Below are 22488 nucleotides of genomic sequence, written 5' to 3'. Positions count from 1 at the left end.
AAACAATGAATGTTAGAGCTCCCCCTACTGTTGAAAGACTGTCACTGATTGATTGATAATGTTTGACCTGGTCAGATATTAAACCAGTCATCATTCAGTGCTCTCATTGCAGCCACCTGCCTCTGACCCAGTCTCTCTTCATCATGACTTTAAAATGGGTCATTATGGCATTCCAAGAATACTGACTATTGTTACAGGGATTTGCTGACATGCACAGACATCCCCCATGAGCAACTGGAACCCACTGATGCCTCAACACCAAGTTCATGTTGTTCACAACACTTCACAAAGTTGGCTCAACAACAGTCAATGTCTCTATAAGGTCTCACAGTAGATGGTATAGGTCAGAGTGAAAACCAAGCCATGGAGTCAAGAGAATTGTCCACAGACCTGCGAGACAGGAAGGACACCAGAACAGTTTGGCAGCATTGAAAGTGCCCAAGAGGACAGTAGCCTCCATCATTGTCGAATGGAAGACATTTTGTACCACCGACAGTCTTCCTAGATCTGGCCACCCAGCCAAACAGTAATCGGGGATGAAAGTTACACCTTACATCAGGACAACCACCAGTGAAGCACTCCACGTATCAGGCCCTTATGGTAGAGTGGCAGATGGAAGCCAGTCCTATAGCATTGCACAAATTCAGCTTTCAATAAAAAGGCAATAAAGTGATAAAATGGGGGATGTATTGCTTACAATAAGTGAATTTATCTGCCAACAGAACAGGAACATTTGACTTATAGCAAGATGTTTTACATTGAGCTCAGAACCAGTAATAAAATCGCAGTAACAAGTTATAATTCCTTATTAAGATACTTAAGGACTGAAACGCTAAGCAAGTGAAATGTTCTAACATAAAAAATGCCTGGTAAGAAGAAATATCTTGTCAGACAAAAAACAAGCATATATTGCCTTGATTCATCTTACTAAGATTTCAATTTTTGCAGTGAAGCAGATGACAGCCTGCAGGGCTGCAGGGAATACAAAGGTGTGCGCGCACACACACACACGCACACGCACACGCACACGCACACGCACACGCACACACACACGCACACACACACACACACACACACACACACACACACACACACACACAGTGGCGGTTTTAGGCACGGGCGACCCGGGCAGCCGCCCGGGGCGGCACTTTTTCATGACACGTGAGGGGCGGCACGAGCACTTAAAAAATAGTAATAATAATCTGGGCCGCGAAGCGCTTTTCTATTTCTATATATCATATCACTGCGTGAGGAATTGGCAAATTGGCGCCCCCTGCAGCTGCAGGCGCACCTGCTCGCTAAGAAGGTGCAGCGCAATCCTGGGTGAAAGGGGGAAAGAGAGAGGGGGCGGCGGGCAGTTCAGCTCTGGGTCTCCCAATAAACATTATAATTACCCTATACTTTTTGTTTTTCTGAATTGTGTGAAATGGCTTATAAAAATAGGTAATACAGAACGATTATGTGGTCACCAAGGGCAAGGTTAATTGGTGGAAGGAGACCACTAACTGCATCAATTTATCCAACTGGTGAAGGTAATAGTGAGCAGAGTATAGATAGATAGTCAGATAGATATTTTATTCATCCCGAGGGAAATGTAATACATCTTTAACAGAGTAGTCTATTACATTATCGATAAAGCTATTGAAGGATGCTCGAGTGGACAAGGTAAAAATGTGTTTTATTTTCTCAAGTGTAGCTTAACCAATCCTATTACTGTAAGGCAACCAGCTAATGTTGAGCACCAACTGAGTTGTTTGCTAGCTAGCGTTAGCTAGCTGATTTGACCATAGGGTATGAACATGTTCATTCATCTGACACTAGGCTAATCCCGCTAGCCACAACTAACATAATGTAACAGCATACAGAGTACTAGTATAATCTTAATAATTAGCAGGTCGATAGCTAGCTGGTTAGACCACAGATTTCCTTTTGACACCACTAGACTAGCAAGCGTTAGCGAAATCCCATTAGCCACTATTAGCTAACTCAACTAACTATAATGCATGTTGAGTGCTTGCACAACATAACTTGCAAAGAGCTGGTGTTAGCTAACATTAATGCACATGATGTGTTGATTATCTAAAGTGTGTTATTTAAATGCTCTATTGAAAGAGTTGTGCAATTGAAAAGCATACAGAGTACTAGTATAATCTTAATAATTAACAGGTCGATAGCTAGCTGGTTAGACCATAGATTTCCTTTTGACACCACTAGACTAGCAAGCGTTGCACTTGCACAACATAACTTGCAGATGGCTGGTTAGCTAACATTAATGTAAATTATGTGTGCAATAATTCTCTTAAGTGTGTTATTCAAATGTTCTATTGAAGGATTTGTGCAAATTGATACATTTCATTTTTTCTTTCACTTATATTGTTATAATTGGAAAAAGTAAGATTTTTTTTTCGGGGGGGGGGGGGGGGCGCTCGGAGGGGATATCGCCCGGGGCGTAATTCCATGCAGAACCGCCACTGCACACACACATACACACAGGGATTACAGCCACACATACGGTACGTACAATTTGTACCTTCAAACTGTGAAGCTGTGATTCACTATCACCACCAGCAGGGGGAGGTGGTCACCTGCAGAAGAAGATGTGTGTGTCAGTAAATAATGTTGATGTGTTGGTGATAGTCTAGCGGTAACATAAATTACTGCAACTAAAATGCAGTTTAGAGCCACGTCATGTACTGCCATGTCAGGAATACCCAAGTATGCCTGCATTCACTGTTGGTGATTATCTGGTGGTACCTTCATGTGTGAATGAAGCTAAATAAAGTTTAGAGCCTCGTCATGCAATGCCATGTCTCAGAATACCTGAGTTGTCCTGAATGAAAGTAAAGCAGTGTAACTGAGCACAGCTGTCTCAGTGCAGTTTCTGGCTGTAGGTGTAACCCAGGAAACAGAGCTCTCTGTGGGGGAAACTTCTATTTGCATTGCCAGGCCTGAGTGGGTCTGCTAGTCCCAGAATAGAACAGCGCTATCGCCAGATATTTCAAGATTTCTCAAGGGATTTACATTACGGGACATTACATAAAGTCATTTTGAGCAAGTATAAGAACTTTGTTAGTGTCATTCTCTGTACTTTAAGGATATAAATTTACATTTCAACATTATTTGTGCGGTGGCTTTATCCTTCATTGTGTGCAACAGTGCAAATAAACCTTGAACTCATGACAAAACATATACAAAATCAAGTCTCTGATGATTTTCATCAAACTCATTTATTAATAAATGGTCAAAACACATGAAAGGGTCAAAGTAACAAGCACTTCAGATTCCCAAATGCTGTAAAAGAGGTAAAAAGAGAGAGAGAGTCCCTATCAGAAATGAAGAGTCTTTATCAAATACACTTTTAATTAGGCTAATGACAGACATTTGAAAGGGGACCCTAGGAGCAGTCTGATTTCTTCAGAATCTGAGTGACAGTCTGGCAGCCCTGCTTTGCCTCGCAGGTCACTGAGACCCCCTGGGTCCACTCCTGGATAGGGAGGGTCAGGGTGTTGCTCCAGCTGTACAGGCCGTCCTTCTGTGGGCCCCAGCGACTGGTCTTCCCGCTCCTGCTGCTCCCCGCTACCTTCCAGCTCAGCGTCCAGTCGGACGGGAAGCCTCCGTTAGCCAGGCACATCAACGTGGCTGAACTCCCGTTGGTGTGCAGGGGGGGCAGGACTGTGAGTTCGGGAGTGGTGTCACCTGAGAAAAAAAGCGAAGAGGTACAGGAAGGCATACATGAGATTGTCATTTGTCACGTTGAAAATCATCTCTTTAAATGTGATATTACAGATGCAATATGATGGTACATTACAGATACACTGGCTCTTGGTCTAAGTAACATGTTCTATTCAGCGATTCTGTTTTTAAACAGGATAGGCTACATGTTGATGCATTCAGCTACTGACAACATGCGCTCGCTGATTCGAAAGATTAGCCTAAAATTACTTCGCATAGACTCAGCAAATGCATTAACTATTACCCCCAAAAGACTTCGCAAAGACAAGGAATGTGAATATTGTGGAGAAATGTCTGTGCAACATCACGACACATTTTAGAGTTTTAGGTCAGCGAGCGTCAGTCTAACGGATTACCCACTTTCTGACGCGGAGCAACTGAGTAGAGTAAGTTCATATATTCCTACCACGAGTTTCCCAAATACACAACCGCACGCGTATTTTGAGTCAATATACATAAAATGTAGCTACAGTTACGGTCAAAGCACAGGGGCAACATTCAAATGACAGACTTCAATACTACCACCACTAACACGAACTTACAAACATGAAACATATTCCTTCATATTTTCTGAAAACACATGCAAGGGATGTCTACTTTTTTAAAGGGATTATAAGGGTGATGTGAATCAATACACACATTTTAAAAAAAAAGTAAGTGTTCGACTACACAGATGAAACCACACGTTATATACTGTTACGAAAGGTGCGAAAAAAAATTCAGAGTTATTGGTAGCCGTCATACACTGCCCTGCTCATAGCGCAACATATTAGGATTTTAGTAACACACACACACATTCTGACAGAATAATGCATGACTGTTTACTTACTTCCAACGTCAAGTCTACTGCCGCCTCCAAACGTGTACCACAGTGATACAAACGCTATCTGTGGCCGTACAAAAACCCCTCCTCTGATGCGCACAAGTAGGATAGCTTTAATTTTTGATATCGCAGGAAAAATCCGCTCAGCTAAGCTATGCCCCCAATTATATGTCATAAAACGAATAAAACATGCACAAAACTACATCAGTAGCCTATTTCGTTTCATTGCCAAACCAGACTCGCAAGTGAATGATTTATCTGCCTTAAAAAGCACACCATTGAAACATGTATTCATTTCAAAACCAAATGGTACAATGAAGGTAATTTAACGTTAAGCGTTAAGATGAAAACCAATATATTATATAGAACCAAAGATGATATAACTTACTTCCAACATCAAGTTTTGTGCCGCCACCGAAAGTCCACCACAGTGATACAGTCTCATAGAGACGCTGTACAAAAACCTCTTCACGGTACAGCGACTCTGACTGACAGCAATACAGTTACTGTTACATTTAGGGGAACCGTTTACCAGATCACGAATTCTGTCATGGTTAATTTCGGGTCTAAAATTTAAATGTCTTCAATCAATACTAATGAATCTCATTCTTTTTTTTCACATTTCATAAATGCCAACCAGCCTTAATAGGCCAAGTTTGCCCAAACAAAATTCAATCTCATAAATTGTTAAAAAGAAGACATTCTACAGTACAGTATGGCAATTCGCCCTTCAGTGGTTTGAAGACAGACATGTTTGAGTGCATTATTCCCAACAGTGGAGTCAGGTGCACAGATTGAAAAGTAAACTGGCTCCCAAAAAAGGTCTAGTCCAGGGGTGCTTATTGTATGACTACAGCAGTGCAATAAGGGAAGAGTGGTTCACCTAAAAGCCATTTGTTCACAATAAAGCCATTTGTATTACTACTGTCATATTCAAACTGCTCCATGTCATTGATCCTGGAGGTTGCTCTCAGTTCAGATGTGGATCTGAGGATTGTTTAGTCTTTCTGTCAGTAAGTAGGACCACACTGGCCTATTAGTTATTGCTGTTAGCCCAATTAAATCTAGCAAAACATCATTTAGGTTTAGACTGTTGGCCTACTGAAGAGTCTTCTTTATTTCTTTTCATGAGCATAGGGAGTGGGGATCAGAAGGTGCCAGTTAGAAACTGGGGAGGTTGGACATATTTGCATAACCAAAGTGTGAACCTCTTGCTCTTGAGAGCTTTATATCTCAGAAAGAGGAGAACTGGAACACTGAACACCAGCCTGTTTTAGAAGAACAATCTGACAAGAATGACTTTTCTCATTAAATTCCTCTGGGCACTCCTGTTCTGCATTCCAGGTAATTTATGCTGCAAACTGAAATTGATTCTTTGAAATAATTGTACAATGTGTTTTACAAACCAATATGCTATGAAATGTTTGCAAATTTTCAGAATGCTGGGGCCAGTACAGTGTGACTCAGACTCCAGCAGTGAAAGCTGTTCTTGTGGGACAAACTATCAAACTGGACTGCAGAAGCAGCAGCCCCATCTACAGCAACTGGCTCCACTGGTATCTTCAGAAAACTGGAGAAGCTCCCAAACTTCTAATATATTACATTAGCACACGTTTTGGTTCAACTCCAAGTCGATTTGTTGGTGGAGGATCCAATGCGGGGAGTGACTTTACTCTGACCATCAGTAATGTTCAGGCTGAGGATGCAGGAGTTTACTACTGTCAGACTGGACACTATCCCAACAGTAAATATGTGTTCACACAGTGATAAAGCGCCGTACAAAAACCTCCCTCAGCCAGGCTCCACATGACTGCACTGCTGCTGCTGCAGGAGGTGCTGAAGCATCACAGGAGCAGAAGGTTACACGGCACAACTCTACATGTTCGAAGGAAATATGTTTCTCCACATTTATAATGTAAACAAATAGTATGACAAATCCACTGTTAAATACTTAGGTAAGATTTTAATTAGCCTATAAATGAAAGAGAATATTGTGAAGTTAAAGGTGGAAAAGAAAATACAGCAGAAAGGAGATTATGCCAGGGTCATGTCCAATCCAGTTCTGCTAATCATCTGAGGTCCCCTTGTTCTCATCCATCTGCCCTGGTGCACTCATCCTACTACACACTGTTCAGTCCTCTACCTGACTGTTACACAATCCACTTTACCAGAGGACACTGGGCCTGTCTCCTTCTCCATCTTCCTGCTATGGTCATTATGGAGATTCTGTCTCCTTATCTGGAAGACAGGTTTGGGATATTCCCCAGGATAGGTGTACTGGTATAACTCTATCATTTCTCTCAGTGTGGAGAACAAGTGTAATGTTGTACGTAGATCAAAAACAGTTAGAGTAACTGGAGCTTTAGTGTATATTCAGTGTTAATGCTTGCACAGTGAAAGGCTCAGGTTGGGTGTCCCTGTGTGATGGCTGTCTCTTTGACCTCCTGGCCAAACACCAGAGATCCATGTCCACCTTCTGGATTTAATCATCGTCAGAGTGAATTTTGCCTTGCAGCTGCACATGACTGCATTGCTGCAGCTGGGAAGAACTCCAGAGTCCTGTAACAGCGTAACCGTGGCATGGCAGTCATGGCTTAAATGAACTGATCCAATACATGTACTCATCACATGTCATCTCAAACTCAGACACCTCAACACTCAGTGCCAGACAAGTAGGGACACTGTTGGCCTCTTTCGGCCCAGCCCAAGGCTTTTCCTCTGGCATAAACTCCAGTGATTAGCCTCGGTATTCTGCTTCTGTTACTCCAGGGCCAAACTGAAGCCTTCTGGGCCATGACCCCAGTCCAGCATCAGAGATGAAAACACAGAAAGTCTGAAGGTTTTCCACAAACAAGGAGGTTTAACCCAATGCGATGGGCAGGGGCTCTCATGTGAATGACCATACCTCCCCCACATTACCTGTGCTGCTCATAGTTCTGTTGTTAGATGCTTCTGTTAATCTCCTCTTATGACTCTGAATAGACTGCACTGCATTACATAGATTCCCTTCAAGTGGACCTCAGTAGGACCAGATAGTGAGTGCATGTGATGGGCAGGGGTTCTCATGTGAATGACAGAGGTGTATCCACAGGCAGGATGCTATCATTCAGTTAGTACTTCTCATGTCATTTTCTCATGGCATAACTACAAACTGATATAAGCAAGGATGTGAATAATGACTTCCAGACCACTTGTGTAGTTACTGTGTATCACACCCTTCAGCACCTGCAGTGAGCTCCAGCAGCAGAGTGCAGTCATGTGGAGCCTGACTGAGGGAGGTTTTTGTACGGCGCTTTATCACTGTGTGAACACATATTTACTGTTGGGATAGTGTGCACTCTGACAGTAGTAAACTCCTGCATCCTCAGCCTGGACATTATTGATGGTCAGAGTGAAGTCACTGTAATCTCCACTGCCACTGAATCTGGATGGAGTCCCAGACTGAAGTGTTTTGGTGTAATAGATCAGGAGTTTAGGAGCCGCTCCAGGTTTCTGTTGGTACCAGGCTAATAGAGGGCTTGATGTCCCTGCCAAATACACATTACTTCTGGTTTTACAGGTGAGAGTGACTGATCCTCCCTGTTGAACAGCTTTCACTGCAGGAGTCTGAGTCACAGTGACCTGTCCATATGACTCTGTTCAGAAAATAGAAAGAATTTAGCAAAATATTTAACCTCACATATGTGTTTCTATTTTTATTTAAGCGAATGGATTATACAAAAAGTTACTTACTCTGAAAGCAGAGGACAAGTGCCCAGAGGAACATGAAGATGCAAGTCATTGTTGAGTTCTCCACTATGAGAATCAGCTCTTACCCATGAAGTGGTGAACTCACAGGGCTATAAATAATCCCCCCAAGACTAGAACTGTGACCACTCATGCAGACTGACACATGTAGCCTATGTAAATGATCTTCCTGAGTGAAACAGACTGCTGTGTTAACATTCAGATATGATATATGTCCTTTGAACTCTTAGCGGATAGAAATGACGAAGCAGCATTATTTCATACAAAGCTACTAGTGCATGTAAAACAATATTCACGTTATGCCTTTAAATTATTTATTTTTTCTTAATTTTAAATTCAAAACTGTTCCTCTGTTATTTCAATTATAATTATTCTATTAGTAAACTCCTGCAGCCATTACTGATTGTCGGAGTGAAGACACGGTGGGTTCCACTGCCTCTTAATCTAGATTGAGTCCCAGACTGAAGTGATTTGGGATCATAGATCAGGAGTTTAGGATCTGCCCCAACCCCCCCCCCCCCCCCAAATCCCCCCAAGACTAGAACAGTAACCGCTAACGCCAATGAAACATCTACTGTATGGAAATTATTTTCCTGAGGGAAACAGACTGCTGTGTCTGCACTCAAATCTAATATTTATCCTTTGATTGCTCTCTTGGTGGTGAATAATGATGAAGCAGTATTATTTGCTACAAAGCAACATACTGTCATGTGAAGCAGGGGTGTCCAACTCTGTCCACATTACACTTGATACTTAATGACTCATTGTTGATTCTTTGAAATTACTGTTTAGTCAACTTACTGTTATAATTCAAGAGAATCACATCTGTCAAAAGTGTTTCTGTGTTCTTCCAGTCATGATAGTAGTGTCATCATCATATTACAGACCACTGCTCTGTCACCATGGACAGCTCTCATGTGGCTTATGCTTTGGGTTCTGGGCGGGCATAAATGCAGTTCAAATAGAAATGACATCAGGTACAAGCCAACCCAATTATCTTCCCATAACCTTTTCAGACCATCAGATCAAGATAGAAAGATTGATAGATTATCTCTCCTCTGTTATACTGGCCCACAGCTGCTGACTCAGATCCCTGGTCTAAGAAACAGTTCTGAGATCTGTAATGAGAAGACCATTCTTTATAAAACTGATCATAGAGGATGATAATTAGTGAAAAGGTCCTCAGTGGTATATTGGTTTGAATGCGTTATTCCCGGCAGTGGAGTCAGGTGCACAGATTTGAAAGTAAACTGGCTCCAGGTTTAGATCACTGGTCTAGTCCAGGGGTGCTTATTGTATGACTACAGCAGTGCAATAAGGGAAGGGTATAGTTCACCTCTACAGGAAATAATGTGTTGATACTGTATCCTTATAATTTATGGCATGGGTTAATGAAGATAAAAAAGAATTAAAGTAAACAGGCATTACTGCAGGGGTCCTTCAATGTCCTCTAAATACCCAGATCATGTGGGAAATGTAGCGTGTGAGACTTATATGTCCTCACGAAAGGACACACACACGCGCACACACACACACACACACACACACAGACACGCGCACACACACACATACACGCGCGCACACACTGTCTCACACCATAGACCTAGTCTGAGATCCAGCAGCAGCAGAGTGCAGTCATGTGGATCCTGACTGAGGGAGGTTTTTGTACGGCGCTTTATCACTGTGTGAACACATATTTACTGCTGATATAGTGTTCACTTTGACAGTAGTAAACTCCTGCATCCTCAGCCTGGACATTACTGATGGTCAGAGTGAAGTCACTGTAATCTCCACTGCCACTGAATCTGGATGGAGTCCCAGACTGAAGTGTTTTGGTCCCGTAGATCAAGAGTTTAGGAGCTGCTCCAGGTTTCTGTTGGTACCAGGCTAAATAAGGATATGATCCACCTGCATTATGCACATTACTGCTGGTTTTACAGTTGAGAGAGACTGATCCTCCCTGTTGAACAGCTTTCACTGCAGGAGTCTGAGTCACAGTGACCTGTCCATATGACTCTGTTCAGAAAACAGAAAGGATTTAGAGAAATATTTAACCTCACATACCTATATCTTTTTAAAGAGAATGAATCATAAAAAAGAAACTTACTCTGAAAGCAGAGGACAAGTGTCCAGAGGAACATGAAGATGAAAGTCATTGTTGAGTTCTCCACCATGAAGTGGTGAACTCACAGGGCTATAAATAATCCCCCCAAGACTAGAACTGTGACCATTGATGCAAACTGACACATCTACTGTATGTACATTATTTTCCTGAGTGAAACAGACGTTAGAGTTACAGTTATGATCAGTATGTACACACAAATATATGTGATTGGGAGGAAAATATCTTGAGTGAGTGTATTGATTTATAGATTATTGATTCATAGATTATTGATCAGGTGTTGCACTTTGTAAAGGCGCTTTGAGACAGTGCTTGTTATTTACGGTTTTATACTTATATACATTAAATAAATTAAAGGTGAATTGGAGTCTCTTGATATTTTGGCAAGGTGGTGTTCTAACAATCTTATGTACAAATCAGATGAACCAGAGACCACTACTACTGCTCCAGGTTCTCAGCGGATCATTTTACAGATTACTTAGACTCATGCCAAGACCTCAGTATGGCAGACTAACTGGTGGTATCAGACACAGTAGTCAGAGTCCAGTGCTCAAGCGTGTCTCTTCCTGAGATCACCAGGATGACGATCAGCAACACTGCAACACATGAACACGTGAATCAGGATGTCTATCGGCAGGGAAACTACAGATAGCTGATGCAGTGGGGCATCCGTCAGCTTGTCTCCAACCCCAGATGGCAAGTTACAGAATCTGTCTCTCTCTCTCTCCTAGTCCAACAGTGCCCTATAGTGGTGGGAAAAACACACTGCACAAAAGTTGTGATGCATATGTCACCTGCAACAAAGGCACTTTCCCTGCCTACATTAGGGGCATAGTTGAAGGGTCTGACATGCACATCCTGTTGGACACTGGTTCAAGCATTTTATGACTGTCACTCCCATCATTAATCAGAAGGCCTCTCAAAAGGAATGTAATGTTATTTAAGTGACTTTGGACACACTAGGCCCTGTTAACATTACACTGTGACTGGGCTGAGTTTGGACACACTAGGCCCGGTTAACATTACACTGTGACTGGGCTGAGTTTGGACACACTAGGCCCTCTTAACATTACACTGTGACTGGGCTGAGTTTGGACACACTAGGCCCTGTTAACATTACACTGTGACTGGGCTCACTGAGTTTGGACACACTAGGCCCTGTTAACATTACACTGTGACTGGGCTGAGTTTGGACACACTAGGCCCTGTTAACAGTACACTGTAACTGGGCTCACTGAGTTTGCTGCAGGAAGTGCTGGTTGGGACTTTCTTCAGCAAAACTATGCTGCTGTATTTTTGGTAGAGGTTTGTGTCATCTTCACAATCAAGACTCATCTCATTAAAAAAAATGAAGAGGGAAAGCCATATGTGAATTTGAATACTCTGTTTGTATGTTTAATTATGTGGGTACTGTAAATGTAAAAATATGGCTTCAGTTATGATGATTATATCAGTATTACATTATTTAACTAAAATGCCCTTTACATGATCGTTAATGTAATGAGCTACCATTTCTTGATCCCCATGATGATTAAATGTGTTTGTATCTCTATGAGAGTAGCAGTGTGTCCTCATGTTCAAGATGATTAAATATGTTTGTATCTCTATGAGAGTAGCAGTGTGTCCTCATGTTCATGATGATTAAATATGTTTGTATCTCTATGAGAGTAGCAGTGTGTCCTTACGTTCATGATGATTCAATATGTTTGTATCTCTATGAGAGGGAGTAGCAGTGTGTCCTGATGTTCATGGTGATTAAATATGTTTGTATCTCTATGAGAGTAGCAGTGTGTCCTGATGTTCATGGTGATTAAATATGTTTGTATCTCTATGAGAGTAGTAGTGTGTCCTGATGTTCATGGTGATTAAATATGTTTGTATCTCTATGAGAGTAGTAGTGTGTCCTCATGTTCATGGTGATTAAATATGTTTGTATCTCTATGAGAGTAGTAGTGTGTCCTGATGTTCATGGTGATTAAATATGTTTGTATCTCTATGAGAGTAGTAGTGTGTCCTCATGTTCATGATGATTAAATATGTTTGTATCTCTATGAGAGTAGCAGTGTGTCCTGATGTTCATGGTGATTAAATATGTTTGTATCTCTATGAGAGTATCAGTGTGTCCTCATGTTCATGATGATTAAATATGTTTGTATCTCTATGAGAGTAGCAGTGTGTCCTGATGTTCATGGTGATTAAATATGTTTGTATCTCTATGAGAGTAGCAGTGTGTCCTCATGTTCATGATGATTCAATATGTTTGTATCTCTATGAGAGTAGCAGTGTGTCCTCATGTTCATGATGATTAAATATGTTTGTATCTCTATGAGAGTAGCAGTGTGTCCTCATATTCATGATGATTCAATATGTTTGTATCTCTATGAGAGTAGCAGTGTGTCCTCACATTCACCAAATCTCACTAACATTCTCCACCAGTAGAGGGTGCCACTAGCTTGAAGACGGTATGGTGCTGTGTACAGTATATGTGTGTGTGGGTGTGTGTCTGTCTGTGTGTGTGTGTGTGTGTGTGTGTGTCTGTCTGTCTGTCTGTCTGTCTGTCTGTCTGTCTGTCTGTCTGTCTGTCTGTCTGTTAATACAAAACATTTTTTTTGCTGATGGTCTGGTGGTACCTTCATGTGTGAATGAAGCTTAATATAGTTTAGAGCCTCTTCATGCAATGCCATGTCTCAGAATACCTGAGTGAAAGTAAAGCAGTGTAGCTGATCACAGCTGTCTCAGTGCCGTTTCTGGCTGTAGGTGTAACCCAGGAAACAGAGCTCTCTGTGGGGGAAACTTCTATTTGCATTGCCAGGCCTGAGTGGGTCTGCTAGTCCCAGAATAGAGCAGCGCTATCGCCAGATGTTCAAGTGTTCTAAAGGGATTTACATTACAGGACATTACATACAGTCTCAAGTGAGTTATTGGACTGAAGGCTTGTCAGTGAATACAGGGAGCTTTGTTTTCTGTACTTTATATACATTTCAACGTTATAAGGGATTTAACAATCAACGACAATCAACAATCTGGAAATATATCTTCAACAATAAGACACACAAACAAGTCTCTGATAAATTGAATCAAATTCCTTTATTAATAAATGGTCAAAACACATAAAAAGGTCAAAGTATCAAGCACTTCAGATTCCAAAATGAAGGTGGAAAAAAAAGAGGTGGAAAGGGAGGGAAAGACAGTGATTCAGTGTTGCATACTAACAGAAATAAGAGAGAGTCCCTATCAGAGATGAAGAGTCTTTATCAAATACACTTTCAATCATGCTAATGACATTTGAAAGGGGACCCTAGGAGCAGTCTGATTTCTTCAGAATCTCAGTGACAGTCTGGGAGCCCTGCTTTGCCTCGCAGGTCACTGAGACCCCCTGGGTCCACTCCTGGAGAGGGAGGGTCAGGGTGTTGCTCCAGCTGTACAGGCCGTCCTTCTGTGGGCCCCAGCGACTGGTCTCCCCGCTCCTGCTGCTCCCCGCTACGTTCCAGCTCAGCGTCCAGTCGGACGGGAAGCCTCCGTTAGCCAGGCACATCAACGTGGCTGAACTCCCGCTGGTGTGCAGGGGTGGTAGGACTGTGAGTTTGGGAGTGGTGTCACCTGAGAAATAAAGCGAAGAGGTACAAGAAGGAATAAACATGTTGTCGTCTGTTGTACATATTATACAGATGCAATCTGATGGTACATTACAGTGAATGTTAACAACAATTAGTTTACGACTGTCTCCAGCGAAATAACGCGAAGAGGTATAGAAAGCAATTAACGAGGTCATTTGCTGAAAAATGTCACCACCACCTTTAATGTGATATTAGGCTACATAGGCAATATGAGGGTACATTACAATGTAACTAGCGATTACGTTTTTAAACAATCTGGAAGAAGCTACAGAAAACATGCTACTGACAAGCTCATTGATTAGAAAGATTATCCTAAAAAGACAGTCATATATCTCCGCAAATGCTTTAACTATGGTGTGAATATTGTGGAGAAATGTCTCAGTGCAACATCATGACACATTTCAGAGTTTTAGGTCGGTGTCGGTCTAACGGATTATCTGACGCGCAGCACCTACCACCAGAGTAACACGAAGTTATAAACCCTGTAGGGCAGTAAATATCTTCCTACCACCTGTTTCCCAAATACACACACACAGGTGTATTCTGAGTCAGACACGGTTCCAAGTAAAACTTACAGTTACGGTCAAAGCACAGAGGCTACATTCAATAGGAAATGACAGACTTCAACACTACTAACACTAAGTTACAAGCATGAAATATATTCCTTCCTATTTTCTGAAAACACATACAAGGGATGTCTAATATTTAAAGGGATTATTAGGGTGTAAAATGTGAGTCAATACACACCATTTACAAAAGATTAAGTGAACAGATAAAAGTACACGTTCTACACCGTCATAAACTGCTCATAGCGCAATATATTACGGCTTTAGTGCACACACTGACAGAATAATCCAAATGTATGCATTTATAATAATACACATACTGACAGAATGATCCAAATGAATGTCCGTTTACTTACTTCCAACGTCAAGTCTACTGCCGCCTCCAAACGTGTACCACAGTGATACTATCTGTGGCCGTACAAAAACCCCTCCTCTGATGCGCAATACTAAGATAGCTTTAATTTTTGATATCCCAGGCAAAATGGACCCAGCTAAGATATGCCACCAATCATATTAGTCATAACGAATGGAACATGAACACAATTTTATCAGTAGCCTATTTTGTTGCATTGCCAAACCAGTCTAGCAAGTGTATAACTTATCTGCCTCATAAAGCACACCATTGAAACTTACATTAATTTCAAAACCAAATGATAAAATTAAGGCAAATTAACCAAAGCGTTACGATGTAGACCAATATATTATAAAGGATCAAAGATGATATTACTTACTTCCAATATCGAGTCTTGATCCACCACCTGTGGTAGGGTGGTGTCATTACACCTACACTCCCTGATTTTGCAGTCAATCAGCGTCAAACTAGCGTCAGCCTAGTCATTGGTAGCCTCTACTTAGACACTGATAAAAGGACCAAACATTGTGTGCGTGCATGACGGTGTCTGTAACCACACCCCTTCCCCCTGTTGAGGTGATTTCCTGATCAGCCGGGTAGGTGTTGCTCGCTAGCAAGTGGCATAACTTTTACTTAGAACTTTTTGAGCTTACCTTTCCATGTTTGTTTTGTAGCCCAGTCATCATAGCCTTCCTTCTGCCGCTTACCTCGGGTATGCCCTTGTCCCTGCATGTTCAGGTATGCCTTGTTTGTACTACGTAACACTAGAAAATGCGTAGCTTTATGCATACTGTCATACATACTTTAATTAGCGTGTATTTTATAGATAGGAGCCGTACTTCGCCGCTGACCTCGCCATTCCGGCTGTGTTCATTGAATCCAATCTGTCTAGCCTGTGAGACTGCTGGAGAGTCTGAACACAGGGGTGCTGCTGTTTTGTTTGGTCAGAAAACAGTTTTATGATCTAGCAAGTGCATGAGTTATACTACCCTGTTGTGCATGCCTGTCTGACGTATTTCTGAGGAGCTGGGTTTTCGTTTTGTTTGTTTGTCATTTTCTTTTTGTCTTGAAGCCGTGGCAATGCATCTGTCTTGTGTATTTTCCGTTTGCATGTGACTGGATAAGCCTGGTGGCGCTGTAGCTTGTCCCGGTGCATGTTTGTTATTTGTTATTTGTTCTGGTCCGTGTTTAATGGCTATGAGTAATAGCTATTATTGTCTATGAGTGATTCATGTTTACTATTGTCTGTTGGTTTCTCCTGGTGCAATAATTGTTTTAGTTTTCTCCATTTAGCAGTCGCTGGGTGCTTCCAGAGGGAGGCTAGGCGCATGGTGGAGGGCCCCTGTCACTGCATGCGGGTGTATCAAGCTGGTTAGTGTGCTGTGTTTTGGGTGTGCTGTGTGCTGTGTTGCGCTGTGTGTGCAGTGTGCTGTGGGTTGCTTGCCGTGTAATAGTTCACCTTAGAACCACTTCTTTGTGTGTGTTTGCACGTGTGCGGTGTGAATCCAAGAGCACGCCGTCTGCTAGTCTGCCTCCCTCAGGTAAGTTCTCCTTAGCACTGCATATAGTCTAGTGTTTCCCTGTTTTAGCCTTACTGGCATAATTATCAATAAATATATTTTTGTACCTTGCTAACTGGTCTCGTTCACAGGTTACTTCACCATCTACCTCTACTCCCACTACCCTTTCCCCTCAGTTATCAATAAACTTTCTTTAAACTGGAATCCCGTCTGTCGCCTCGTGCATACGAACCTGTTTTGCCTTTGTGTATATGAATTGAATTTAACAGTGTAATCAACACTGTACTGAAAATTACTTAGAAAGTATTCCCTGGGGCTTACTGGTGTAAGTATTCCCTGGGGTGGCGTAGTCGGACTCTACTTTGGGGTATAACCATCATACCCTTTACTGGCCTCACTACAATCTGGCGTAGTCGGGCAGGATTGCACAGTAAAGGTAAAAGACGTGGATTCCTATTTATTTTGTTTTTGCACCAGTTGATCCAGTGTTGTGAAACTGTTTATTTTTTTGTGTATTTATTATCGCTCCTGTTGTAGGCCTACTAATTGTGTGTTTGATTGTGTGAAAAACAAAACAGCAGCAGCCTTCGTGGAGCAGATAGCAGGTATAGTTGATCCCCTCTCTTTTATAGTTAAGAACGCTTCTCCTTATTTATTTGTGGTAGTGGGTTACAGTTACCATGTCTAATGAAGAAATGCAGCAGCTTAGGGATATGGTCGCACAGCTTCAGGCAGACAATAACCTCTTGCGGCAAGAACGGCCAGCACGCCAAGCAGACCCACCCCCTGCAGGTCCTTCTAGTAATGTGCAAACTGAGAGATTTGTTTTTATTCCTAGAGACCGAAAATGTCCAATCTTTAATGGTAGGGCTGGTATAAGTTTTGACGAATGGGAGGAGGAGGTGCAAGCCTGCATGCGGGCTCGTCACCTCTCCTTAGTTGACCAAGCGTTCTGTCTTTTTGACCACCTAGAAGGAGAAGCAAGGGAGGAGATCAAATATCGGCCTGCTGATGAAAGGACAGACCCCAAGAAAGTTCGAACTATCTTGCGTGAACTGTATGGTTGCACCCAGTCCCATGTGTCCTTACAGGAGGCTTTCTTTTCGAGAAAGCAACAGGATGGAGAGAGCTTACTCGAATTCTCCCTCACTTTGATGAGTTTGATGGGGAAGATAAGGCAGGCATCATCTCAGGCTATCCCAAACGCAGAGGTAATGCTACGTGACCAGTTTATTGAGCATGTTATTGATGGGGGGCTACGTAGAGACTTGAAACAGTTTGTCCGTCGCCAGCCTGACGCCACTTTACTTGATGCTCGGGGGGAGGCTATGAGATGGGAACGGGAGGGGATGCCAATAGCTATGAGAAACAGGAGTCAGTCTGTCCCTTCTGTCTACGGTATACAGTATGGGGTGAGAGGTCACACGCACCCAGCACCAAGTAGCCCGGCCCCTAACCCTGAGTTGGTCGAATTAAAAGAGATTCTGAAACGCCAGCAGGAACAGCTCGACCTACTCACTCGTAATGTCGGCCTCCTCCAGGCCTCTAGACCCCAGAACAGAGTGTTTCCTGGTCCAGTCATTTGTAGGAGGTGTCAGGAGCCAGGTCACTTTGCCCGAGATTGTGAAAGCCAAAGGGTCCCGCCACGTCCTAGGGCTGCTACCTTTTCTAATCCATCTCAGTCTTTTCAAAGGGCCACCCAGTCCAGTCAGGTTCAGGAAAACTAGCGCCCACCGACCTGTTGAGCCGCAGCTCGGGTGGGGTTTTTAGTGGTTCTGGAACTAGAAGGGGGGATGTAGGGCCTGCGCCTCAGCTGATGTCCTCATGTCCCCATGTGAGTGTTAGCATGGGGGGTGTAGAGGTTCCTTGTCTGTTAGACACCGGATCCATGGTGTCTACCATCACTGAGACTTTCTTCAGAAGTCATTTTGAGCCATGGGGTCAGGATCGTCTCAGGCTGTGTCATTGGCTGCAGCTTCGTGCAGCCAATGGCCTAGCAATTCCATATCTTGGCTACATGGAGCTAGATGTTAAGCTCTGTGATAAAGACATACCAGGGTGCGGGGTGTTAGTAGTCAAGGACCCCACAGGGGGTTGTCCATCTCAGGTTCCTGGTATCTTAGGGATGAACATTATTAGTAAATGTTATAACGAGTTGTTCAGCCAACACGGCCCCTCCTTGTTTAAATCCCCTACTGTAGGGCACGCCCCTGGTCCAGTACTTGAAGCCTTACAGCGATGCCACCATGCCAGTTTAACTTCTGAGGTCCCGGACAGAATTGTCAGAGTACGTGGGGGGAGGGCTCACCGTGTCCCTGGGGGAGCACTTAAGTTCATAGCCACTACTTGTTCCAGCACAATGTTAGGGGCATCTGCCCTGTTTGAGCCTCCATCTTCTGGGTTGCCAGGTGGTCTTCTGGCATCTTCAGCAATAGTCCAGGTAACTAGGGGAACAGCTTATATCCCTGTAGTTAACGTGGGTATGAACGATGTTTTACTGTATCCCCACTGCATTCTTGGTAGCTTGGCGGAAGTTTACATCACCAGCTTGCCCCAAGGAGTAGCTGAAGTAAGGGCAGTACATGCATCTGTGTCCGAGCCGATAGCCCCTGACTCTGTTCAATCCAAGATAGAAGCCCTTGACTTATCCGCCCTAGCAGATCAAGATCAGGAACAGGTCAGGTCAGTGCTGCTGCAGTACAGCTCAGTTTTTGCTGCACATGATGGGGATCTGGGCTGTACCAGCCTTTTAGCTCATGAGATTCCTCTAGTTGACAATACCCTTGTCCGGCAGCGTTATCGCCGCTCCCACCTTCTGAGTATGAGGTAGTCAAGTCGCACATTCAACAGCTACTTGAGGCGCAGATCATACGGGAGAGTTGCCGCCCTTATGCGTCCCCTATCGTACTGGTAAAGAAGAAAGATGGGACACCCCGCTTGTGCGTAGACTACCGCCAGTTGAACAGCAAAACCCGTAAGGATGCGTTCCCACTGCCCCGCATCGAGGAGACTTTGGACTCTCTTTCTGGCGCCTGCTGGTTTTCTACGCTCGATCTTGCGAGTGGGTACCATCAAGTGCCCGTTGCTGAGTCTGATAAGGCCAAGACTGCTTTCTGCACGCCATTCGGACTTTTCGAGTGGAACCGAATGCCCTTTGGACTCTGTAATGCTCCTAGCACGTTTCAAAGGCTAATGCAGCGTATTTTTGGAGATCAGCAGTGTCAGTCACTATTGCTGTATTTGGATGATGTGGTTGTCTTTTCCTCTTCTGTCTCACAGCATTTGCAGCGCTTGGAGGTGGTACTTGGCCGCCTGCAACAGGAAGGCTTGAAAGCTAAACTAGAGAAGTGTGCTTTCTTTCAGACAGAAGTCAGCTATTTGGGTCATGTGATCTCCAGCCAGGGTGTCTCCACAGATCCAAAGAAGGTGGATGTAGTGGCAAACTGGCGGCGGCCAACCCATACTTCAGAGCTCCGTTCCTTCCTGGGTTTCGCCAGCTACTATCGCCGCTTTGTGGAGGGGTTCGCTAAGCTGGCGGCTCCACTACACAAGTTGGTGGCAGAGCTGGTAGGGACCAAGTCCCGTAGGGCATCGGGCAAGAGTTTAGCCGCAGCATGGACTGAAGAGTGTGAAGTGAGCTTTGAGGGCCTGAAGCGCAAGTTTGTGGAGGCACCTGTGCTGGCCTACGCAAACTTCTCCCTCCCATTCATCCTAGAGGTTGACGCAAGCCATAGTGGTCTGGGAGCAGTTCTCTCTCAGGAAGAAGGTGGTCGAGTTCGTCCTATTGCATATGCCAGCCGTGGTTTGAGGCCCACTGAGCGCAATATGTCGAACTATAGCTCTATGAAACTAGAGTTCCTTGCGCTCAAGTGGGCCATGACTGAAAAGTTCCGTGAGTACCTACTTGGCCAGAAGTGTGTTGTCTTTACGGACAACAACCCACTTAGTCATCTGCGTACGGCCAAGTTAGGTGCTACGGAACAGCGATGGGCGGCGCAGCTTGCCGTTTTCAACTACGACCTCAAGTACCGATCTGGCAAGAGTAACAGTAATGCTGATTCTTTGTCCCGGCAGTATCTGGACCCAGGCCCTTTATCAGCTGAGGCCCCTGGGAGTGCATTTCCCACATCCCTGCAGCAGGCGGTGGTTGACCAGAGCTCCACCCAGGTGACTCAGGTGACTCAATCAGCAATTGCTGTATTCCCTCATCATTCTTCCTCTGAGTTGCAGGCTATGCAGAAAGCAGATCCGGACATTCAGGACTTGTTGGTCTGTTGGGAGAGGAAGGAACGCCCGACTGCCACAGAGCGACGCAAGTTGCCTCCTAATGCCCTTGTGCTGTTGAGGCAATGGGATCGGCTGGTGGATAAGGATGGAGTCCTGTACCGTCGGATCCTCCGCCCAGACGGTGGCGAGGAAATTCTCCAGCTAGTCCTGCCGTCCCCATTGAAGCCAGTGGTATTGGCTCAGCTCCATCAGAGCCATGGTCATCAGGGCATCGAGCGGACCAGTCGATTGGTGCAGCAGAGGTGTTACTGGCCTGGGATGTTTGCAGAGGTTAAACGCTGGTGTCAAGAGTGCGAACGCTGCCAGATCAGTAAAGACACTCAGCCAGTAGCGCACAGCTTCATGGGACATCTTCTAGCGTCTCGTCCAAATGAAATTCTGGCTATTGACTTTACCGTACTGGAACCTTCCCATCATGGGGTTGAAAATGTCTTAGTAATGACTGATGTCTTTAGCAAATACTCCTTGGCGATCCCTACCAGAGACCAGCGTGCCCAAACCGTGGCGCAAGTACTAGTGATGGAATGGTTTTATAAGTTCGGGGTTCCCAGCCGTGTCCATTCAGACCAGGGTCGCAGTTTTGAGAGCGCACTGATACACCAACTATGCGTCCTTTATGATGTTGCCAAGTCCAGGACTACCCCTTATCACCCGGCTGGGAATGGCCAATGCGAGCGATTTAATAGAACACTGCACAATCTCCTGCGGGTGCTCCCCACTTCACGGAAGAGAGATTGGATCTCTTGCCTCCCCCAGGTGGTGTTTTGTTACAACTCCACACCCCACCAGTCTACGGGTGAGTCACCCTATTTCCTTCTGTTTGGTCAAGATCCAAAGCTGCCAGTGGACTTTTTGTTGGGAGGAGTAGCAGAGCCAATGGCAGGCACTGTGAGCGATTGGGTTGTGGAACACCAGACACGACTTCACCTCGCCCGGGAGGGGGCCAGAGAACGTCTGGCCGCAGCTGCAGAACAGCGGGAAAATTACCATGCCCATCGGGTGAAGGACGTGTCATTGCAGGAGGGGCAGTTGGTGTATGTCCGCAATCATGGAGTTCGGGGCCGACACAAAATTCAAGACCTGTGGAACTCACAACTCCACCAAGTGGTGACGGTCCCTAAGCTGGGAGGGGTGGTGTACACAATTGCGCCAGTCAACAACCTGGAAAAAGTGAAGCATGTCCATCGCACAATGTTGAAGCCACATGTAGGTGCCAAGACTTTCCTCCAGCCAGCTCCTGTCCTACCCAGTTTGGCCCCTTCAGAAGAGGAACCTGATGATGATCCAGGGTTCCTGCTGCTCAATATACCTGACCCCCCTCCACAGCCCGAACCTGCAGTTTCGGTTGCCCCTGCAGCAATGCCAGTACCAGTGGCTGCTCGTTCTCCTTGCCCAGCCCTGCTGTCTGGGCCTTCCAGCTCACGACCCCAACCTGAAGAGGGACCGGAATTGCCAGCTGTTGCAGATGTACCCATCTGCCTACCAGACGGCAATGCCACCGAAGTGCGAAGGACTGCCCGGACCACAGCGGGTCAGCATTCCAACATGCATCACCTCCCAAGACCAGCACTGGGGGTTGCAGTAGGGGCTGTCGACTCTCCCACATCTGTGCCATAAGTCCTGTGTTAAAGATGCCCGTACCCTTTTGTTAGCCCATCGTCGGGACGACGATGCAAGACCCCTAGGTAAATTGTGGTAGGGTGGTGTCATTACACCTACACT

The 22488-nt window shown here is 44.5% G+C and overlaps 1 gene segment (V, D, J or C); it reads right to left on the bottom strand.

Moving 5' to 3' along the window:
* Positions 1–13722: 13722 nt before the first annotated feature.
* LOC308375257 (Ig lambda chain C region-like) lies at positions 13723–14064 on the bottom strand. The segment is given in 1 exon: positions 13723–14064.
* Positions 14065–22488: the final 8424 nt, after the last annotated feature.

The sequence above is a fragment of the Sprattus sprattus genome (assembly GCF_963457725.1).
Source record: "Sprattus sprattus genome assembly, chromosome: 14".
Lineage (NCBI taxonomy): Eukaryota > Metazoa > Chordata > Actinopteri > Clupeiformes > Clupeidae > Sprattus > Sprattus sprattus.
The sequence above is the reverse complement of the archived record's forward strand: the minus strand, read 5'-3'. Positions and strand labels throughout refer to the sequence as shown.